Below are 16,764 nucleotides of genomic sequence, written 5' to 3'. Positions count from 1 at the left end.
GAAGCAACTGATGGAGTTTGTCGACCTTGACAATTTAGATGCTGTTCACATTTTGATTTGGATGCAGTAAAGTTTTATTAATAAAAATATTTAGTCATTTCCATTTATGAATAATGATGTTTGTTTAAATTATCAATTACAATAACAATCTTCGTTCTATGTGGCGTAATAGGTACCTCAATAATCAGTTCGCTGAGTGGAAGGTCCCAATTCACTCCTACGGATTGTTGAGTCTTAAGGCGTTCTCTGTGCACATAATTTCATACGACGAACAAATCAATAGTATCGCTTGTCGGTTGATATCATCCAAAAAACTATGGCTTGCCCCCTACAATGAGAATATGTATGTATAGTACGTGATTATTGTAATGAATCACGGTTCTATAAATTTATTATTAACATGCTTAAATGCGTGTAAATGAACTAACAGTTCTATGTCCCAAAATGAATAGGAAGCATTGGGTGCTACTGGCAATCCAAGTAGAAACAAAAATAGTGTACTGGATTGACTCTCGCGAAGGCAAACCCTCTAACAGTTGTGTAAGGATGATAACTGAGTAATTTTACAACCTTCAATTATGTCATTTGTTATTGTATGACTTGAGCCATATATATGCAATAAACAATGGCATGTGTGTATATTTATGAATTAGTGTTTTTGAAGCAAAAAAAAAAAGATTATGTCTACTTGGGAAATATGAAAGCAACACTGATCCCAATTTTATCACGCCAATAGTAAGTTTATTCTTAATAATTACTCGTATCATTTAATTAATGTTTGTGCGAGCGGTTGATTATCTAATTCAGCTGATTTGTGTGTGATTTATATAATAGTCTCCTAACGCACCAGACGACAAACAATGCGCCTTTTACGTTTGTCGGTCCATGTGGAAGGTTATCGACGGAAAACTTTCTATCATTGTGATACGGGTTAGTGTGATTTAAAAACTATTTCAGACGTAAATTGAGTTCAATTCTGTACACTTCCATGTATTATATCTATTTTGATTATATATATTTTGAATTGTAGTTTCCACTAATAATCAACAAAGCCCAGAATATTCGCCAGAGGACATCAATCAGATGAGAAATATGTGGGCCAGTTATGTTGTTTCATTAGAGGAGTCTCAATAGTTTGCTCATGCTTTATGTACGTGTGTGTGTGTGTGTGTGTGTGTGTGTGTGTATGTATATATATATATAGAGAGCCATTGTGTATTGGCTTCTTTTGTTTTTTTGAGGAAGATGTGTTTTATGGCTTTTGATCATCCTGTTTGTACTGTTTTGAAACTAGGTTTAATTGATCATGAGGTGTAATATTTTGATGCAGGATTGAATTTTTGCAGTAGACAGGTGCTGGAATGCTATTTTCAGTAGCAGCTGAAAATAGCATTCCAGCAGCTGCTACAAACGCTGCTGAAAAAATAGCATTTCAGCAGCTGCTAGAACAAGCTAAATTGATTTTTTTTTTAAATAAAAATTAAAATTTAAAAACGATAACGGTTAAAAACAACCCGTTGCAAACAATTATTTGACAACGGTTTTATTTAGATAAATAACCGTTGACATCTTTTCCCTCCCATTCAAACCGCCAAAAATATAAGATAACGAACGATAACCGTTGTCGAGTTCAAAATGTTAAAAACGGTTTATCTAAGAAGAACCGTTGTCAAAGTTTCATCAACTGATAAATATAACAACGGTTTAGCACGCAATAAAACCGTTGTTAAATTTTGTCATTTAATAAAATAAAATAACGAAATGAACCGTTATCATATATAATATTTAACAACGGTTTTAGAACCACTAAACCGTCGTCAAGAGTAAACTATGACAACGGGTTTGAAACTGTTATTAAAATTTAATAACGTTTTCTTAAAAGTATACCCGTTGCCATAAACATATTTAACAACAATTTTATAACGGTTCTTGAGTTGTGATAACGGTGTTATAGATCCGTTATTGATGTTATATAATGGTCGCGAACCGTGGTATATATTTAACAACAGTCGTTGCAATAACGGTTTCGTGTTTCTATTTAATGACGGTAATTGCATTATTTGACCGTTATTGAAGGTCTTATTTGGCGTACTGTAGTTAAAGACCGAACAAGCATGTCAAGAATAGTATGACAAATATCATAAGAGATGTGATGGATGGTAGGAACATGAAATGGGTAGTTGGTTGGCAATTCACTCAACTCTTCCTCCAAATAGTCAAAATCACCACATTCAATGCAAGTACTATCATTATCATCTAAGGTGATTTCAAGGGTGTCTATTTGGGATTCCCAAATGTCCTCATACTCTTCATCCCAACAAGGTCCATTATCGAAGGGGTTATCATAACAAGGCTCACCAAATTCAACACAATTGTCTCCCTCTAAAATGTCATCCTCAAAGGGTGAGTTTTCACTCAAGTTCACATCCATATCACTCTCACTTTGCCCATTAACATCAAATTCCATGGAAGTTGGGTTCATTGGTACACAAGAAGAGTAAGGTGACGGCATCCAAGCATTGGTTTCACAATCAAGAATGTACTCCTCCTCATCATCACTCTCTTCATCTAGCACTCCATCTTCCCAAGAAGGGGCAAATTTGTGGGCATAGTAGGCTGGCTCAAGGTTATAGAAAGGTTTCTCATTCTCACAAATCTCATTTTCATCATAGTTTTCCTCAATGAATTTTTGAAATATGGTTTTTATCGCTTCCATACCTTCCTTGGCACTCTCAAAGATGTCATGTACAATTTTCTTGAGATAATGGATGGTCATGAAATCAACAAATTCTCAAAATTCCTCACAACTCATCTCACATATCCTACCATCACTCAAGTGAAATGCCAAGTTGCGGGTTTCAAGGTTTATGCCATTATAAACAACACAACATGCTTCATTATTTGAAAGAGTAAAACCATGATGCCAAGCACGAGTCATATATTCTTCAAATCTAGCAATGTACTTATCAAATGACTTGCTTTCATATTGCCAAAAAGTGAATGTAGACATGTTAAATATATGAAATAATGCAAGTACAAGAATTAAAATTCTCAAGGAACCAAGATCCCTCAAGAAGAAGCACAACTAAAAATAGACAAAAGAATAATTCAAATACACAACACCATCCCCGGCAACGGCGCCATTTTGATGGAGCGGGTCGTTGTCTGCCATCAAACACATTTATACCCAACTACTAGCATAGCAAGTAAGTCGGGATCGATCCACGGGACGGGGGTATTCAAATTGCTCAATCTAATTGTAGTTGCACTTATGGTTGTCACAATTGATTTGGGTTGATGATTCTAAACTAATGAAAGCAATGGAATAAGACAAGCAAGAAATTAAGAGATGTAAACAAATAATAAAGGATACTAGGATGTCATGGGATCATAAGGGAATCATGGTAAGATAGCATAAATGAGTTATATGGATGCAAGCAATTTATTATTGTTGGAATTAAGTTGGTTCATGTTGTATAATTCATAAGAAGATTTGGTTCCCGGAGCCCAGTCATTTGTGATTGTACAACACCCACAAGTCGACTTAATTCTTCCTATTGAACAACATGCATGATAAACCAAATCCTAGAGAAACTTACATCTCGGAGCCGAGTCGGTTAAGACTTTACAACACCTACAAGTCGACTTGGGTCTTCCCTATTCAACTATATGCAAGGTCTAACAAGGCTTGAGTTGGTTTATATCTTGCAAGCCTTGTTGAATAGATAAGAAATGGGTAAAAAATGAATGGTTTCATAGTCTAGCATTTCATCAAACATGACATGTGCATAAGTTGAAGAACAATAAGCAAGCATTCATATGAACTCATTAAGCATAAATCTATCCCATGATTAACTCCCCTAATCCCCCACTAATCCTTGTTAAGAGACTACTCACTCATTAATCATCATCATAGAAAACATGTCATTAATGGTGGCAATCATCACAATAAGTATAAACATGATAAGAGATTGAGGAAATAAACAATAAACAGTAAAGAGATTATACCAAACGTAAGATGAATAATTGGAAAGGAAATAATAATAGAAGAAAATTTGATTGATTGATTAAGAGTTTTCAATTCTCCAATAATAACCCAATAATCTTCAGTTACCCAATAATAATAAAGCTTGAACAATAATTAAGGAAAGATTAATGTGTAATTTTATGGAATAATTGAGATTAATATATTCTAATCTACTCCTAATCTAATATAAGGAAGGTTTGCCTCCTCTAAGAGGACTTGGTCTTTTGGTTATTACAAATAGAGTATATATAGTGGTACATCATTAGGTTAAGCAAGGGTAGATTAGTAAATAACATTGCTAAGTGTTGAGTAGAGCTTTTCAAGTCCTGAGGAAAATGCGCGGATCCTAGGTCTGGGATGCTCATCCTGAGCTCGAGATGAGCGGATCCTCAGACAGTATCTTCTAAAATGGCAAAGCAGCTCGGGACGCGCGGATCCTGGGACAGCTTGTCTATTTGAGCTCGGATCGTAAAACGGACGTCATTTCCTCATCCGGACTCCTATTGGAGTGATTCAAAAGCCTAGACCACTTGATTTTTCAACGCTGATTCATATAGCATACTTTCAGAGCCAAACAAGCAACTTTTTATTTAGTTCCAAGCAATTTCTTCTTATAATGGCTTCCTTCTCGTCATCCTTGCTTTTAAGCCTATGATCCTTCTATATACTCTTTATTCCTACATCCTTGGTCATCATTCTTACCTCCTCTTCATACTATTCCATCCAAAATCATCAACAAGCTTCTGAATATGTGCGAGAGATAGGGATTCCGCCTCATTATCTCCTTTCCTATAAGACATATGAAATGCACTAGGAAAGCAAAATAGGAAGGAATTGACGGATAAAATGGCCATGAAATGCTATATTAGTATCCAAAATGGGTTCAATTAAGGGACTAAATGTGCGCAATTAAGAGTCACATCAAGAACATAGAGTTGGATGAGTCCTTGACTTATCTTGAGGTGCCAAAACAGATTCTTGATCGCAAGGTTTGGAAAGCTATGTCCGGGGAAACAGTGTTGCTTAAGGTTCTATGGTCTAATCATGAGGTTGAGAAAGCTACTTGGGAGGCGGAAGAGGTCATGAGAGAGTGGTATCCGTCTCTTTTTGATCAGGTATGTGTAGTTACGGGGACGTAACCATGTGTCTTTTAGGGGGGTAGGAGATGATCGCATAAGGTTTTGGTGTGGTTTTATGTTAGTCTTTACACAGTTAGTAGTTGTTTCGAGTCAGTTTGTGTTGTGGTCGGCAGTTTTGTTTTGAGTATGGGTTGAACATCGGGGACGAAGTTCCTTTTAAGGAGGGAAGACTGTAATACTACGGTTTTCTATGTCTATGGGTACTCTATCTAGTGGGGCTTACTATGTTGAGTAAGTAAGTTGCTTTACTAAACAGTGTTCTGACTGATGGGTACTCGATCGAGTAAGTGTGGCACTCGATCGAGTAAGGGTCACTCGATCGAGTAAGTTACTTACTCGATCGAGTAAGTTGGTTTTGCGGGTTGTTTTAGCCGGGATTTGTTAATAACGCGTGATTCATATTTAAACATTTCCGTCACTTTATTCATCACTTTCACCTTTTTCAAAAAACCTTTCAAAGAGAAAAGAAGTTACGTTGCTTTTATTCGCACCATTGGTATCAAATCACAAGGCTAAGGTTGTCGGATCGTCGTGTTCTTTATGCCGTTGTGTTCGTCGTGTCGAGGGTAAGATCCTTGTATAGTTTTTATATTGTTTCGTTGATTTTGTTTAAAATCCATAGAGTTCTCCACAACTCCTTGCTTGCTACTATCATCTACAATATCTTTATCAATTGTTCTATTCGGCCCCTCATATCTCGTACCACTCCTCAAATGGATGGCACTAACCGACTCATGTCTTGGGGGGTTACCTTAAGGCGGTAATTGCCCCTTTTGTCTTTGAGAGCTAGAAGATGCTAATTGAGTCATTTGAGTCTCTAACATTTTGGTGTGGGCAAGTATATTGTTGATGGTGATTTCTTTAGCTTGGCTATCTTTTTGCATTTGGGTGAAGAATTCTTGTTGGTTCTTTTGCATTTGGAGGACCGCTTTTTGAACATCAAAGCTTTGGTCATTAGATTGGTTGTAGGAGGGTTGATTTTGATATCCTTGGCTTTGGTTGAAAAAGGTCTTTGAGCTTGATTTCTCATTGGAGGTGAGGTGTATGTTGTTTTGGGGTTTTGGACATTTTGGCTCTTGTATGAAAGATTTGGATGGAATTTGGTATTCTCATTATAGTAGTTGGAATAAGGGGTGCCATTTTTGTATGCTTGGAAAGCATTCACTTGTTCATTTGTTCCCCAACATTCATTTTGATCATGTCCCAAAGTTCCACAACTTTCACATACTCCATTTGGAATTGAGGATGATGCCACCATAGTATTGACATGTTGTTTGGGTGATTTTGAAGCTTCATCAAGCTTAGCTATAGCCTTATAAAACTTCAAATTGATGGTGTCGATATGAGCACTTAGTTGAGCACCCAATTGTGTAATTGAATCTACCTCATGCTTTCCTCCTCTAGTGGCCTTTCGAGGCCTACTATATTGGGAATTATGAACCGCCATCTCCTCGATTTTGGCCCATGTTTGATTGTCATCAACTTCGGTAAACCTCCCATTGGATCACATATTAAGCACATTACGTGAATCTTCATATAAACCGTTTCAAAACTATTGAACAAGGAACCACTCACTAAGTCCATGATGCGGACAAGAACGACAAGTGTCCTTAAATCTTTCCCATGCTTCATATAATGATTCTTTATCCCTTTGCTTGAATCCGGTGATTTGGGCTCTCAACATATTAGTCTTCTCCGGAGGATAGAATTTCTTGAAGAAGGCAAGTGTTAACTTCTTCCATGAATAAATACCAAGGGTAGCCTTGTTTAGGCTCTTCAACCATTGCTTTGTGGTACCGATTAAAGAAAAAGGAAACAATACCCATCGGATTTGGTCTTGAGTAACTCCGGTTTGAGAAATTGCATCACAATAGTCGCAAAAAGTCTCCATATGTAAATGAGAATCTTCACTAGGCATCCCTCCAAATTTACTTCTCTCAACTAATTGTATGAATGCGGATTTGGCCATCAAAATTACTGGTAAATGTGGTGGTGTAGGAGTACCGTTTGGTAGGTTCTACTTGGTTGGTACGGATTGAGATGAAAATTTAGGCATTGTGGGTTGATTTTGTGGTTGGTTTGAAATTGGGTTATCCTCTCCTTCTCTTGAAAAAGGGTTGACAAACTCAATGTTATTTGGTTGAATGTCCACAATCTCTCCAATTCCTACAACTCTTGAAGTACCTCTAGCAACTCTTCTATTGTTGGTTAAGGTCCTTTTAATCTCGAAATCAATAGGTAATAAATTACCTTGTGATCTCCTAGTCATGCAAAATATCAAACAACTAGAAAACAATTAGAATAACCTTGAGGAGATTGACTTCCCCAAGGTAAAGAAAGACACAACTAAAAACAATTAACGAAAATCAAATCAATTGAACACCGTCCCCGGTAGCGGCGCTAGTTTTGGTTCGGCTTTAAGTGTGATGTACTTTGTCGTTATCGCTACCTAACCAAAACAATATTTATATCTTCACAAACTACTCTTAGTAGAGTGGTAAGTAAAGGTCGGATCCCAAGGGACGGGTATCGATTTAAGATTTCAATTGCAAGTAGTTTTGTCTTAGGGTGTCACAAATTGGGTTGAGATGAGGTGTGGTCTAAACTAATCAACAAGATGGATGTAAATTAATGAAAACAAATTAAAGCAATTAAAGGGGTTTGTAAACAATTGATTAAACGCACTAGGGTGTCATGGGTTCAAAAGGGATTCTTGGAAATAGATCATACAAACATGTTCGCAAATAGAAGCAAGCACTTATTGTTGTGATGGGATCGAGTTAGTGTATATCTTACAATCCCTAGGAAGATTTAGGTTCCGGAGCCGAGTCGATCAAGACTTTACAAAACCTACAAGTCGACTTAGTCTCTTCCTATTCAACTCTATGCATGGTCTAACAAGGCTCGAGTTGGTTTATGTCTTACAAGCCTCATTGAAAAGATAAGAGATGGGTAAAAAATACAAGGTTTCATAGTCTAGCATTTCATCGAACATAACATGTGCATAGGTTGAAATCACAACAAGCAAGCAATTAATTACGAAAATATATTAATTTAAGCATAGATTTAATCCCATAATTGATTCCCCTAATTCCCCATTAACCCTAGCTAAAGGACTACCCACTCATGATCAAGTTTAGCATGCTAATAAGGTTGTCAATCATACTAACAAAGCAAAACATGATGAATAAATGATGTGATTAACAATAATTAAACAAAGGTAAAAGGGATTATACCTACTTGAGATGATCCAAATAATAATGTAAAGAATAAAAGAAGTAAACTTGATGATTGATGGAAGGTTGTCAATCCTCCAATAAACCCCAAATAATCTTCTAATTACCCAACTAAAACTAAGAACAATTGAGAGATTAATGAAAGATTAAGATATGATTAATATTGAAATGTGTATCATAACTTTGATTAAGACTAAATTAAGAGATTTCTAATTACCCAACTAATACTAAGAATAATTGAGAGATTAATGAATGATTAAGATGTGACTAATATTGAAATGTGTATCATAACTTTGATTAAGACTAAATTAAGAGATTGATTATGATAAGATTGTAATAAGATGATAATCTAGGTAGTACAATAAGGTATTTATACTAAAATTAAATACAAGGATTAGGGATACTAAGGTCTTAAATGACGATTAAGACTCTAAGAGAAGCTTGATAATTTTGCTACTCCCGAGGGACATGCGCGAATCATGCAACAACTCCCAAGGGAATCCGCGCATCTTGGCCTGAAGCACGTTTGGTCCTGTAAGGTGATCCGCTCGGGCTGGCATCGAGACGCTCGGATCCTTGCTCTGGGATGCTCGTCCTGAACTTAGGACGCTCGGATCCTGGTACAGGGTTCTTCCCTTGTTCTTGGCTCCCTAACAATCTGTGGGGATTGTCTTGGGGATGCACGAATATTTCATCATTGACCATTTCACTTAATTTATTTTGTTAGGCTTCTAGTGTCGGTCTCCTCTTCGATGCTTGATCATTAGATGCGATCCAATTAGCTCCATAAATGCATGGCTAGCAATCCTCTCCTACCAAGGACACAAAACCTCAATGAATATGAAAAATGGGAAACTAAAGATAAGAAATGACCCTAATATATGCTAGAAAGCATGGGAACGAGGTTAATTCGGGGACTTAATATGCTCACATATATGTCACATCAATCCCTGTCGATCCCTGGCATGTCGTTATAAGACCAAGCGAAGACGTCTTTTAACTCGTGTAGGATGTTGATGAAACTGGCCCTTTCAGTTGGGTCTAGGGTCGTCCCTATGCTAAGTTCTTGGGGTTCCAATTCCGTTCCTACGTTGATATGTTCGGTGTTTTCCATTACTGGTGCCTCTTCCCCCGCTTCTAGTATTTCTTTAATTATATATGGAGGTAATTCGATTGAGTCTGGGTCAGGATCATCTCCATTATAATCATAAACAGAATTATATTCAGAATAACACAAGGAGTAAGCAGAATCAGATATTCATATTAATCTTTGAAAATAGCTGAAACAAAGACGCCATCTGTGCAGTAGTCAGTGGCGAAGTCCGGAAAGTTGATGGGACATTCTCCAAGATACTGTTACTAGGCGATACTATGCTAGGAGAAACAAAAGGGTGGGGAGTGACGATAGGAGGAGACTTTCTAGCGACTTCTCTAGACTTAGATTCCGACTCCAACTCTGATTCCGACTGACTCGAATTCATCGTCTTCGGGTTCTCCTTTGAATATCCATCCCTCTCCAATAGTGACCTTGAAGAGTTTTCCTTGAATGTTGATCCACTTAATCGACTTTATCCATCCTTTCTGCTGACTAATTCCCACCATTTTGGACTGAGGATAAGAAATCGACGACGAATCAAAACACGATCGACCATTTTTGTACACTTACTCAAAAAAGACTCGACTCATGAAGTGGGTGTGTGACTGTGTGCCACTATGTCAAGTGAAATTTGAAAATGAAAAAATTTGAAATGTTTTTCCTAGACAACTATAGTGTAGTTGTAGGAGTGCTGACTCGAAGTGAGTTTTGAAATGGGTTTAAGGCCCGATGTTTGACTCGACAAAGTTTCGGCTTATTTTGCGTTGTTTTAGGCCATTTTTGAAAATTTTTATATTTTGAAAAAAATTTCGTCACGGTTTTGTTTACAAATGGTGATCACGTATATGATACAAACATACATATGGGCATTAGATCGGTATGCTGAGTGCATTTAAAGGGTTTTGGCTTAAAAAGGTGGGTTGCCATACCAAGCAATCGAACCCGGGTCTGTGGAGAGGTCAGTGCCAAACATTAGTAAGGTCGGTTCCTAGTCCATTTCCTCGAGTAGTGAAAGCTCTCGATACAAACATGAGTATGTACCGCAGTATGGTTGACGTCAATCGTTATCCATCTTTAGGCCTAGATAGGAATTTGGACCGTCCGGACGAGACGATGGGTCGAACGGGTTGGTTTAGGGCATAGGAAGACCAAATAAAATGACCTAAGAAGGTCAAGTAATGAAAATCGACAACTGTATCGTATAAACTATTTCCTAACCTTGTTCAAGTTTCACCTGGGTAACACGTAAGTGTATCATCCCTAGCGGAGTCGCCAAACTGTGGACATGGGCCACCCGCGCATTGTGGTTTTGAGGCGACGACAATTCTCCCACGGAATCTTGGTTTGCCAAAGTACGTCATGGGCCGTTACCGATTTGTGAGGTATTGAAACCGGTGAAGGTTGAATGAGCCTGCATTTGTGGAGTCGCCACCAATTTATTGTCCAAAAATTGGAAACCGTTTGAATACCTCGTGCCATGTCGAGACACAAAGTAATGACATGAACACTAAGATATCATTACTCTTAGCATTCTATGTATAGAATGACTCTCGATATGCCAATGGACACGGATGTCCAGAGATAGCTGGAGTAAGGGGTGAGGGTACGTATTAGGGAGTTCTTTAATTCGAACACCTAATCCCGCCCGCCTCGATAACGACCTCTACTAATGATTAGAGAAATCGTTCATATTTGATATGTCGTCGATGTAATGCATGCAATCCAACAAATACGGATTAATCCTAGCATGTGAAATTAGACTATGTCGGTTAATACGTGTTTTAGCAAACAATTTGGTCGAAGTAAATATTAGATTCAATTCATGTGAATGCCATACAATTAAATCATACATAATAATAATTACGATAAATGAATTACAATAATTAAAATTACAAAAATTACAAGCTTTATTTGATCTACGTCAAAAGCACGCTCAAAGACGGGATTTCGAAGAAGAAATGATCGGTCCGTTTCGTGTTCACAATTGAATAGATGTTGTCGTTGGGTCACGTCCGAATCAAAACACAATTTATAGCTTCATAAACAACTCTACAATTAGTAAAGGGGCAAGTAAAGGTCGGATCCCAAGGGACGGGAATTGAGATGAGATTTCTATTGAAACTAGTGGTGCCTTAGGGGTGTCACAATTTGGGTTGATGTAGAAGGTCACTAAACTAAAATAGCAATGGAAATAAATAAGCAAGATGAAATAAAAAGGTTGTAAACAATTGATAAAAAGCACTAGGGTGTCATGGGGTCATAGGGGAATCATGGGAATTGATCATACAAACATGTTCTCAAATTATAAGAAAGCAATTATTGTTGTGATGGATTGAGTTGGGTTATATCTTACAATCCTAGGAAAGTTTGGGTCCCGGAGCCGAATCGATTAGATTGTACAACACCTACAAGTCGACTTAATCTTCCCTACTCAACAACATGCATGGTCTAATGAGACTCGAGTTGGTTTATGTCTTACAAGTCTCATTGAAAAGATAGGTGATGGGTAAAAAATGCAAGGATTCATAGGCTCACATTTCATCAAACATAACATGTGCATGAGTTGAGATCAAAACAAGCAAGCAAATAAATCATGAAAGCATATTAATTTAAGCATGAATCATTCCCCATGTTGGTTTCCCCTAATTACCCATTAACCCTATCTAGGTCACTACTCACTCATTATCATGTTGATCATGCTAGCAAGGTTGTCAATCATACCAACAAAAGGAAACATGATGAATAAATGAAAGTAATTAACAATAATTAAAAAGGGATTAAGAGAATTATACCTACTAATGATTCCAATAATAATGCAAAGAATAAAAGAAGTACTTGATGCTTGATTGAGAGGTTGTCAATCTCCCAATAATAACCCAAATAATCTTCAATTACCCAAAATAAAGGATGAACAAAAGAGAGATTAAGGAAATAAAACTTGTATTAAAACTTGATTAATTGTTGATTACAAAACTAAAGAGAGATTTGATTGATATTAATTACTCTAATATTTGATAAGAAGAACATGCTCTTCTAATTAGACTAATGGGGTATTTATAGTGGAAATTAGGGGGATGCATTAGGGTTAACTAAGGGCTAAACTAGTAATTACACTTTTTAGATTGAGCAGGGAGGAGCCGGTATTTTTCGAAGGAAGGGCTTCTTTCTTTGTAGCTTGGAGAAGACGAAAATTCGCTGTACTGGAATCCGTGCGTATTGGAGTCGGGACGGGCAGATTCAGGCGGGGGAAAACGGACGTCTTCAAAGGAATCCGGGCGGATTCTGGTGGCTGCTAACCCGGGCGTCTTTGGAGTAAAACACACGGATTCTTGTGCTGGGGACGGACGGATTCAGGACAATCCGCTCGGATTGTACCTCAGCAATATTTCTTCTTCTTTTCTTCCCTTTTCTTCATAAAATCCTTGGGGATTTCCTCGGGGACTCAAGGATCCTTTCTCAACATTGCTCATCTACTATAATATGCACAAAGGCCTTCTAATCTTGTCTCTCCTTGATGCTTGGTCATTGAATTCAATCAATTTAGTCTCGTTTTGCCATGAAAATGCAAGATTTGCACTCCTTTCCTACCAAGGGATCAAAATCTCAAAGAATATGCAAAACAAAGAGCTAAAGACAATAAATGACCCAAATATGCACTAAAAAGCATGGGAACAAGGCTAATTCGGGGGCTAAATATGCGCTAATTATGGTCACATCAAATATCCCCAAACCGAACCTTTGCTCGTCCCGAGTGAAGAGGTGACAAATACTAGGACTGTAACACCCACGAATTTCCTATTTTGACATTCAAAATTTATTAAACCGTTTGACTATTTTATTTTATAATTTTGGATTATTCAATTTGATTAATTTTATCTCGAACGCGATTTTTATGAACGTATTATATAAAAGCTCATTTTTATAAAAATACGTATTATTAAATTATATTTTTGAGGCAAAATTTATATAAGAGTAAATGTATACATATTTTTGGTCGGATAATAATAGTGACGGTAATAATAATAATCTCTGTCTCAATTTCCGTCTAGCTATAGACCGTCACATTTTCATATGTAAGACTATCCTTAACCTCGACCAATCAAAATTCAACAACACTCATACACCTACTCACTCACACCCCACATTTTATATATTATTATTATTATTATTATTATATATATTATATATATATTATTAGGATTACTATATTATTATTGTTGTTGATACCGTGTCCTCTGCATCCCCACCCTTCCTCCTTCTTTCCTCTCTTTTCGTCTGACCTGCAAACAACAACAATAATTAGCAGCAACAAACAGGGACCGTACTCCATTTTCGTCAACTCAAAACCCGGATCCCTTCTCCATTTCTCAATCTTTTTCCATAATTCTTGCACCATTCTCCTCCTTATTTCCTCCTTCATCTTTCAAGGTAAGAAAGACTCGTTTTTGTGATGGTTTTGTTTTTCGCCGTCTTATTAAAGTCTCGGATTTTGCCTCAACCATTTCGTTTTCTTGCTCCTTACTGAAGATTTCGAAGACCCGGTGGGATACTGAAGCTTTCGGGACCGTTTATTCGAAGAATAAGGAGCGTTAGAGGTAACGGTGATAGGTTACTCGACAACCATGTCGAAATTTCGTCCCTTGTACTTGGTTTTTCACTCTTTCACCTTAAAGCTGGATTCTTTATGTTTTCCTCACTTAGATTGTTTCCTTTTATGTTAACTAAATTCTGGGAATGAGTTTCGGTGACAGTATTATAATGGTCGTATATTGACATACGGTAGTCGGAGGTAGACTAGCGAGTATGAGGCCGTTTGCATGCGTTTGGTGCTTCTGGATTTTGGATTCCGGCCTCTGATTTTAATTGCGCTTTGTTCCGTCTATATTTTACTTTCGTTTCCGTCTTAGAATAGGGTCGTTGGGTCTGCTTTGTACCCTGTTTTTCCGCCAAAGAAGGGAGTTTCCAGTCAGTTTGTGCAACCAGTCGCGGCCTGCACTTTGGCCTGTCCTTGGCGGGTCTGGTGGGACAGTTTTGAGGACGGGCGTATACTACATGTTGGGACTGTTTTTGTGTCGCCCTTAAATGTCAAAAATCACCTTCTAGGACTCGTGTTATTGGGAAAGCTTCGTCTTGTTTCCAGTCGAAAATATCGTGTCAAGTGTCTCGGCGCGGCCTGTTTAGTCGAGTCGGGTAGCCTGCCTTTTTGGTTCTGCTTTGGGCAGGAAACGGTGGTAGTTTGACACTGTCGTGGGGCTGCAATAAGAGCTGTCCACGGTCTGATTTTAGGCTACACTGGACTGTCTTGTGTAGGTGGTTGTAGGAGCTGGTTGTTTGGGTTAGTCCCGGGGCAGGGTATGCAGTATGCACTCATACGCCCCCCTGTTTTCTCCTCTCCCTTCCCCATTGTTTGATATGTCAGATGGCTGGGCTGTTTACATGGGAAGCCTTTGGGCCGCTGGATTATGGTTGTCAATTGGGCTGGTTTATGCCATTAGTTATTGGGTCAGTTTTTAAGGTGTGGGCTTGTGAATAGTCCGTTTGCGGTTCTTTAGGTTTTATCTCGTGTTTAATATAGAGCAATTTGTTAATATCGTTCTTTCACATAATTATTTTGTTGGACTCATTCGATTTAGTTTGTTGGGCCCATTTGGTCTTAGTAAATGGGCTAGTTATATTTGGTAAATTGGGCTAGTCATATTCATAAATTGCTTTGCCGTTAGTTGGGTTTATTTAAAATATGATTAAATAACCGTCTCGTATTTTATATAACGTAAATCGTTAATATCGCTCTTTTACACATTTATTCATTTGGGCTCACCATATTCCATCTTTTGGGCTTGTTATGTATCATCAAGGGAAGCTTGTGAGGTTTTATCATTTGGGTTTGAAGTGTTCATTTGTTTGGGCTTGTTTTGTTAATTTGGTTGGGCTCCCTTTGTTTCTTTGTTTGGGCTTATGATGGTTCACATGTTGGGCTCATAAATGAGTCACTTGAGCTTTGTCACATTTTATTCCGTAATTTCATGTAACGTGAATTATTCATTGTCACTCATGGTATTTTATTTAACCGGCACGCTAAATCATAAAATGGAATATTTATTATTATAAAACAAGTATGAGTTATTTATTATTAAACAGTTATTTGTTTTTTTTTTTTTGAGGGATCAAATAACTGTTTAATAATAAATAACTAATATTAAACAGTTATTTGTGAAGAGTCATATTCTTGATAATGCCTTGTATTGTTCTGTTGTGAGAGTCTCGGTCCTATCGGATACTAGGGGGTGAGCTATAAGCCCTCTAGTTGCGATATGATCGTTGGGATTAATGTTCCCATCCGTACTTATGGTGAGATGCAAGCCATAAGTATGAATGTGACATTAGTGATCCCGTGTCATATGACGTTCTATCATGTTTATGCTTGCTTGATCACTCTTACTCTTATTGTGACTCAAGTGTGACGTTTTACATTGTGTGACGACTTGACATTCCTTATTTACCCCTTTCGGACCTTTGGTTACGAGTGTGTGCCATGTTTCCGGATTGGGTTATCTTTCCTCTTTCGGACCTTTGGTTACGGGTGTGTGCCATGTTTCTGAATTAGGATATCCTTTCGCCTTTCTTCGGACCTTTGGTTACGGGTGTGTGCCATGTTTCCGATTAGAGGTTACTCGACCTTTGGTTACGAGTGTGTGCCATGTTTCGAGTCTTGGATACGATTGGTATATCGTTTGTCGAATCGGGTGACGTCCATCCCGAGAGTCTGGATCCAGGTTTAGACTAGGACCGTATTATGATCGTCGTCCTACCAAGAGGTTGGAGTCTAGATGGTTTGTCTTGTGAGTTCATACTAAGTATATGTCTTACACTTGTTGAGTCGGTCAATATGGGTTGGTCGACTTGGTGATTCTATTTCCTTGATTGCATATTCATCCTCATACACCATACCTATTCTACAAAGAATGTATTATGCCTGTTTCACCACGATTGTTCATTATATCTCCTTATTCTTCATTGTTCACATATGTTGCATGTTTAATATGTTTGATTAAGTGTTGTTTGTTACCTGCATTTCGACATATTGTGGCTGGGAGAATCTTGAGTTACTCCCCACTGACTGTGGCGTTCATGTTTACATGAATGACAGGTGGTGAAGATGCTTACGTGGGGAAGACGTGTGGGCTAGCGAGAACTAAACCCTTGGACCTTAGTTTATAGTTTAGAAACCCCTTATATGTTTATTCGTGGGATATCTTTTCCCTGCCT

The 16,764-nt window shown here is 37.7% G+C and overlaps 1 non-coding gene across 1 annotated transcript; it reads left to right on the top strand.

The window, feature by feature from the left end:
* The first annotated feature begins 6,743 nt into the window (after positions 1–6,743).
* Positions 6,744–6,850, top strand: LOC141653983 (small nucleolar RNA R71). Its single transcript, XR_012547568.1, has one exon. It is a non-coding gene; the product is annotated as a small nucleolar RNA R71 (small nucleolar RNA).
* Positions 6,851–16,764: the final 9,914 nt, after the last annotated feature.

Source organism: Silene latifolia, chromosome 4 (assembly GCF_048544455.1).
Source record: "Silene latifolia isolate original U9 population chromosome 4, ASM4854445v1, whole genome shotgun sequence".
Lineage (NCBI taxonomy): Eukaryota > Viridiplantae > Streptophyta > Magnoliopsida > Caryophyllales > Caryophyllaceae > Silene > Silene latifolia.
The sequence above is the reverse complement of the archived record's forward strand: the minus strand, read 5'-3'. Positions and strand labels throughout refer to the sequence as shown.